The 6,000-nt window shown below is 45.3% G+C and overlaps 1 long non-coding RNA gene across 1 annotated transcript in view; it reads left to right on the top strand.

The window, feature by feature from the left end:
* Positions 1–6,000, top strand: part of LOC115099392 — an 87,051-nt gene continuing 81,051 nt past the window's right edge. Inside the window, exon 1 of the long non-coding RNA XR_003858764.1 lies at positions 1–96. This is a non-coding gene — a long non-coding RNA (uncharacterized LOC115099392). The remainder of the gene's footprint in view (positions 97–6,000) is intronic.

Below are 6,000 nucleotides of genomic sequence, written 5' to 3'. Positions count from 1 at the left end.
GGGAGCATCTCTGCTGACTTTGGATCTGAGAAGACTGAAGGACCTGAAGATTCTCGAATGAACTAAAGCAACAGAATCAATGTGGACTACCTGCAGGTAAGAGGTGAAGAATGGGTTTAGGTCGCAGGGGAACCTGAGCCTCTTTTAGTGCCCCAGCTAGAGTGTCCAGGGGGAAAGAAAATCCCTTTTTGTTCTCTTTTCCTTTAGGAAGGTGGGTCAGCCTTAGGCTGCCCCGCCCCTTCCTGGTTATTGAAAATAAGTCCCTCCTCCCTCCATTAGTCTCCTCCTTTGCCTCCATCAGCCTCAAATGGTCTCTTGCACCAGTCAGTGAGGTCATAATGACAGCAGGAGGCTTATAAAAGGCACAGCTGCCTGGAATAAGTGGCATTTCACAGGAGGGCAACAAGCAGTGAGCATCTCTGCTGGCTTTGGCTCTCAGAAGAACCTGAAGATTCTAGAATGGAACTCAAGCAACAAAACCAAGGTGGACAATCTGCAGGTAAGTGGTGAAGAGTGGGATTAGGTCATCAGGGAAACCTGTGGCCTCTTACTTTTAGTGTCCCCGCTAGAGTGTGCAGGGGGGAAAGAAAATCCCTCTTTGTTCTCTTTTCCTTTAGGGAGGTGGGGCAGCCTTTTGCTGTCACGCCCCCTTCTTTGTCTTGAAAATAAGTCCCTCCTCTGCCTGAATCAGTCTCCTCCTCTGCCTACTTCAGCCTCAAAAGGTCTCTCCCAGCAGCCAGTGAGGTCATAATGACAGTAGGAGGCTTATAAAAGGCAGAGCTGCCTGGGCTCAGTGGCATTTCACAGGACGGCAGTGAGCATTGAGCATCTCAGCTGACTTTGGATCTCAGAAGACTGAAGGACCTGAAGATTCTAGAATGAACTAAAGCAACAGAACCAATGTGGACTACCTGCAGGTAAGTAGTGAAGAGTGGGTTTAGGTCGCAGGGGAACCTGAGCCTCTTTCTTTTAGTGCCCCAGCTAGAGTTTCCAGGGGGAAAGAAAATCCCTCTTTGTTCTCTTTTCCTTTAGGAAGGTGGGTCAGCCTTTGGCTGCCCCGCCCCTTCCTGGTTCTTGAAAATAAGTCCCTCCTCCCTTCATCAGTCTCCTTTGCCTCCATCAGCCTCAAATGGTCTCTTGCACCAGTCAGTGAGGTCATAATGACAGCAGGAGGCTTATAAAAGGCAGAGCTGCCTGGAATAAATGGCATTTCACAGGAGGGCAGCAAGCAGTGAGCATCTCTGCTGGCTTTGGCTCTCAGAAGGACCTGAAGATTCTAGAATGGAACTCAAGCAACAAAACCAAGGTGGACAATCTGCTGGTAAGTGGTGAAGAGTGGGATTAGGTCATCAGGGAAACCTATGGCCTCTTACTTTTAGTGTCCCCGCAAGAGTGTGCCGGGGGGAAAGAAAATCCATCTTTGTTCTCCTTTCCTTTAGGGAGGTGGGGTAGCCTTTGGCTGCCCCACCTCCTTCCTGGGGGGCGGGGCATATCATCCGGTCCAGGTGATTTGTTTCTCTTTAGTTTGTCAATCTGGCCTACTACATCTTCCAGGTTCACAGTGATTTCATTCAGTTTGTCTGACTCATCAGTCCTGAAAACCATCTCCGGAACTGGTATCTCCCCAACATCCTCATTAGTAAACATGCAAGCAAAGAATTAATTTAATCTTTCTACAATGGCCTTATCTTCCCTAAGAGCCCCTTTAACCCCTCGGTCATCTAATGGTCCAACCGACTTCCTCCCAGGTTTCTTGCTTTGGATATATTTTAAAAAGTTTTATTATGAGTTTTTGCCTCTATGGCCAACTTCATTTAAAATAATCTCTTCACCTGTCTTATCAATGTTTTACGCTTAACTTGACAATGCTTATATTTATTCTATTTTCTTCAGATGGTTCCTTCTTCCAATTTTTGAAGGATGTTTTTTTTTGGCTAAAATAGCCTTTTTCACCTCACCTTTTAACCATGATGGTAATCGTTTTGCCTTCCTTCCACCTTTCTTAATGTGTGGAACACATATGGACTGCACCTCTTGGATTGTATTTTTAAACAATGTCTATGCCTTTTGAACACTGTTAACCTTTGCAGCTGCACCTATCAGTTTTTTTCATACTATTTCCTCGTTTTATAAAAGTTTCCCTTTTGAAAGTTTAGTGTTAGAGCTGCAGATTTACTTATTGACCCCCTTCCAGTTATTAGTTTAAATTTGATCATGTTATGATCACTGTTGCCAAGTGGCCCCACCACCGTTACCTCTCTCACCAAATCCTGCATCCCACTAAGAATTAAATCTAAATTAGCTCCCTTCTTGTTGGTTCCTTAACCAATTGCTCCATGTAGCAGTCATTTATTACATCCAGGAACTTTATGTCTCTAGCAAGTCGTGATGTTACATTTACCCAGTCAATATTGGGGTAATTGAAATTTCTCATTATTATTGCACTCCCAAATTGGTTAGCTTCCCTGATTTCTCTTAGCATTTCATCATCTGTCTGACCATTTTGTCCAGGTGGGCGGTAGTATATTCCTATCACTATACCCTTACCCAACACACATGAGATTTCTACCCATATAGATTCTACTGAGCATTTAGTCTCTTGTATGATCTTTATCTTGTTGGACTCTATACCCTCCCGGACATAAAGTGCCACACCCCCGCCAAGTTGATCCTCCCTATCATTGCGATATAATTTATACCCTGATATAGCACTGTCCCATTGGTTATCCTCCTTCCACCAATTTCTGTGATGCCAATTATGTCAATCTCATCATTTGCTGCTAAACACTCTAACTCTCCCATCTTACTTCTTAGACTTCTGGCATTGGCAAACAGACATTTCAAAGTGTGTTTTTTGTTGGTATTAACAACCTGCTTTTCAGTTGTTAGGGATAATTCAGAAATCATTAGCTTTGGTGATTTTTTACATATAGGTACATGGACTATGTTTGCTTTTATTTGAACCTCTCTGTTAGGATGCCCTAACTCTCCTGTTTCATTAGTATCCTTCAAGGATATATTTCTCCGAACCATGTACTACTGAGTGACTTTCCCCCTTGTTATAGTTTAAAAGCTGCTCTATCTCCTTTTTCAAGAATAGTACCAGCAGTTTGGTTCTACTCTGGTTAAGGTGGAGCCCATCCTTTCGGAAAAGTCTCTCCCTTCCCCAAAAGTTTCCCCAGTTTTGTAAGGCTCCACCTTAACCAGAGTAGAACCAAACTGCTGGTACTATATCAGGGTATCAGTTCCTTACAAAACTGGGGAAACTTTTGGGGAAGGGAGAGACTTTTCCGAAAGGATGGGCTCCACCTTAACCAGAGTAGAACCAAACTGCTGGTACTATTCTTGAAAAAGAGTCCAACAAGATAAATATATGAGTCCAACAAGATAAATATATCCTTGAAGGATACTAATGAAACAGGAGAGTTAGGGCATCCTAATAGAGAGGTTCCCTACACCATTGTCTCATTCATGCATTGAAACTCTGGAGCTCTGCCTGCCTCTGGAGACCTGCACGTGGAACAGGAAGCATATCAGAGAATGCCACCCTGGAGGTTCTGGATTTCAGCTTTCTACCTAAAATCCTAAATTTGACTTCCAGAACCTCTCTCCCACATTTTCCTATTTTGTTGGTGCCCACATGTACCACGACAGTCAGCTCCTCCCCAGCTCTGTCTATAATCCTATATAGGTGATGCGTATGGTCTGCCTCCTTCGCACCAGGGAGGCAAGTTACCAGGCGGTCCTCACATCCACCAGCCACCCTGCTATCTACATTTCTAATAATCGAATCACCAATTATGATGGCCGGCCTAACCCTTCCCTCCTAGGCAGTAGCCCTGGGAGACTTGTCCTCAGTGTGAGAGGACAATACATCACCTGGAGAGCAGGTCCTTGCTACAGGATCACTTCCTACTACACCAGGGTGATGTTCTCCTACTGGGAGACCTTTCTGATCCAAGGCAGCACTGGGGCTGCCAGACTTTTAGGAAATCTTAACGCCGATCTTACAAGCGTACCGCTTATGCCGCCATCTTAGTAAAGCCTCCTCCGACCTCTACTTATCAATTCTGTGCATGCAATTTCTACACACCTTGGTATCAATATTGCCTATAAGAATCTCCAGACCTCTGAACATTTCGCTACAAACCCCATGCCTTATTATTAATTTATAAATGGTGTGCTTTCCATTTATTCCACATCCATACTGGTGCTTAATTAGTCTTGGTACACACTCTCAGCCACTGTCTCAAAAGTAGGGATGATGAGTGAGGAAGTACCATATGCTATACAAGATCCATGGCCAACCAGCAGAGTCCCTAGAAGGGTGTTGCAGCTGCTGGGGACCAGACTGCATTCCACACTCTGGCTCACACCCAGAGCTGGTGGTTACTCTGGCTCACACCCAGAGCTGCCTTAGAGATCAGGATGCTACGTGGAAGGTGAGCCTTACCTTACACGTAATATACAGACTCACAAGGCAGGCCAGTACAGGCATGACAGCCACTCTGCAAAAGTTTGTCTGGTGCACAGCACCAGCAGCACACCTCATCATCATCTGCTCTGCACCTCTGCAGGTGATATACCACATAGTGCTCACTCACTCCTCCTCCCTACTTGTCATACAGCAGCTGACACTGTGTTGCTAGAGTCACCAAGTACACAGCGTAGTGGAATAGAAGGTTTGGATACTGTACAAGTGAAGCTCCTACAGTGTTTAGGAAATGGTGGCCCATCCCTTTGTAGGTAGATATGGGGCGGAGCACATCTAGCTTTGCACATAAAAGGTACTGTTTTTCATATGGGCAGTAGACAGCAGGCCTATCATTCCTGCATGTACACAGCACAGAAGGAGTAATAAAAAAAGGGGGGCTGGCATGCCTACCTCTATGTCAACTATGCATGAATTGATATACTGAGAGGTGTTAACAGACAACACTGACATTTATTTATTTATTTATTTATTTATTTTATATACCGACATTCGATCGAAATATCACATCGGTTTACAGGAAACTGAGAGAATAGGGCGGGGACTGCCCTATTTTACATTGTAACAAGGAAGAATGTAACTACATTACTATGTAACTATATCACATTGTAACATTAACAGCATAACAAGGTAAATTATAACCATAACTATGTTACATAATAGTATCAATATTTACAGAAACATGGTGATATTTACAAAAACTAGGTGATCATTCAGTTATAACTTAAATGAAAGGAGGGATGAAAGGGAGGGGCTGAGGGGTGGGGGGGGTGGGAAGGGGGAAGGGTACGTTGAAGGTGGGTCATAAAGATGGAACTTTGTAGTATGATGTTCACAAAGCCCGTGTGAAGAGAGAAGCCTGCAACAAACTACCCCCCCCTCCCACACACACACACAAAGGTATGCACCTGGAATTATATGTACATGCAGCATGTAAAGATGCATGATGGGAAGCACATATATGAATCATGTCTATAGTCCAAGCATTACCTACTCCTTTACAGTGCCAGTTCCATGCAGCACAGCATTCCCACATTCACCCGTCATTTTGTTTACCTGCTCAACCACCCTCCATGACTTTCCAAGGGTCTGTGGCAGGCATCATTGTAGGTAGGCATCCCAATCCCTAAACACTGCATTATGTGCTCTACTCCAATTACTTCCAGGTTAAACCTTGGTGTAGGGGTGAGTCCAAGTTGAGAGAAACAGCCAAATGTGCAGTATAACCTTCAAATTTTCCAGCATACTTGATGTATTACCATGGCCACCTGCACAACTCTTCCACTTAGGGGCGGATTTTAAGAGCCCTGCTCGCGTAAATCCGCCCGGATTTACGCGAGCAGGGCCCTGCGCGCCGGTGCGCCTATTTTACATAGGCCTACCGGCGCGCGCAGAGCCCCGGGACTCGCGTAAGTCCCGGGGTTCTCCGAGGGGGCGTGTCGGGGGCGGGCCCGGTCGTCGCGGCGTTTCGGGGGCGTGTCGGCAGTGTTTTGGGGGCGGGTACAGGG

The sequence above is a fragment of the Rhinatrema bivittatum genome, chromosome 9, assembly GCF_901001135.1.
Source record: "Rhinatrema bivittatum chromosome 9, aRhiBiv1.1, whole genome shotgun sequence".
NCBI lineage: Eukaryota > Metazoa > Chordata > Amphibia > Gymnophiona > Rhinatrematidae > Rhinatrema > Rhinatrema bivittatum.
This window is presented reverse-complemented; position numbering and strand designations above follow the sequence as displayed.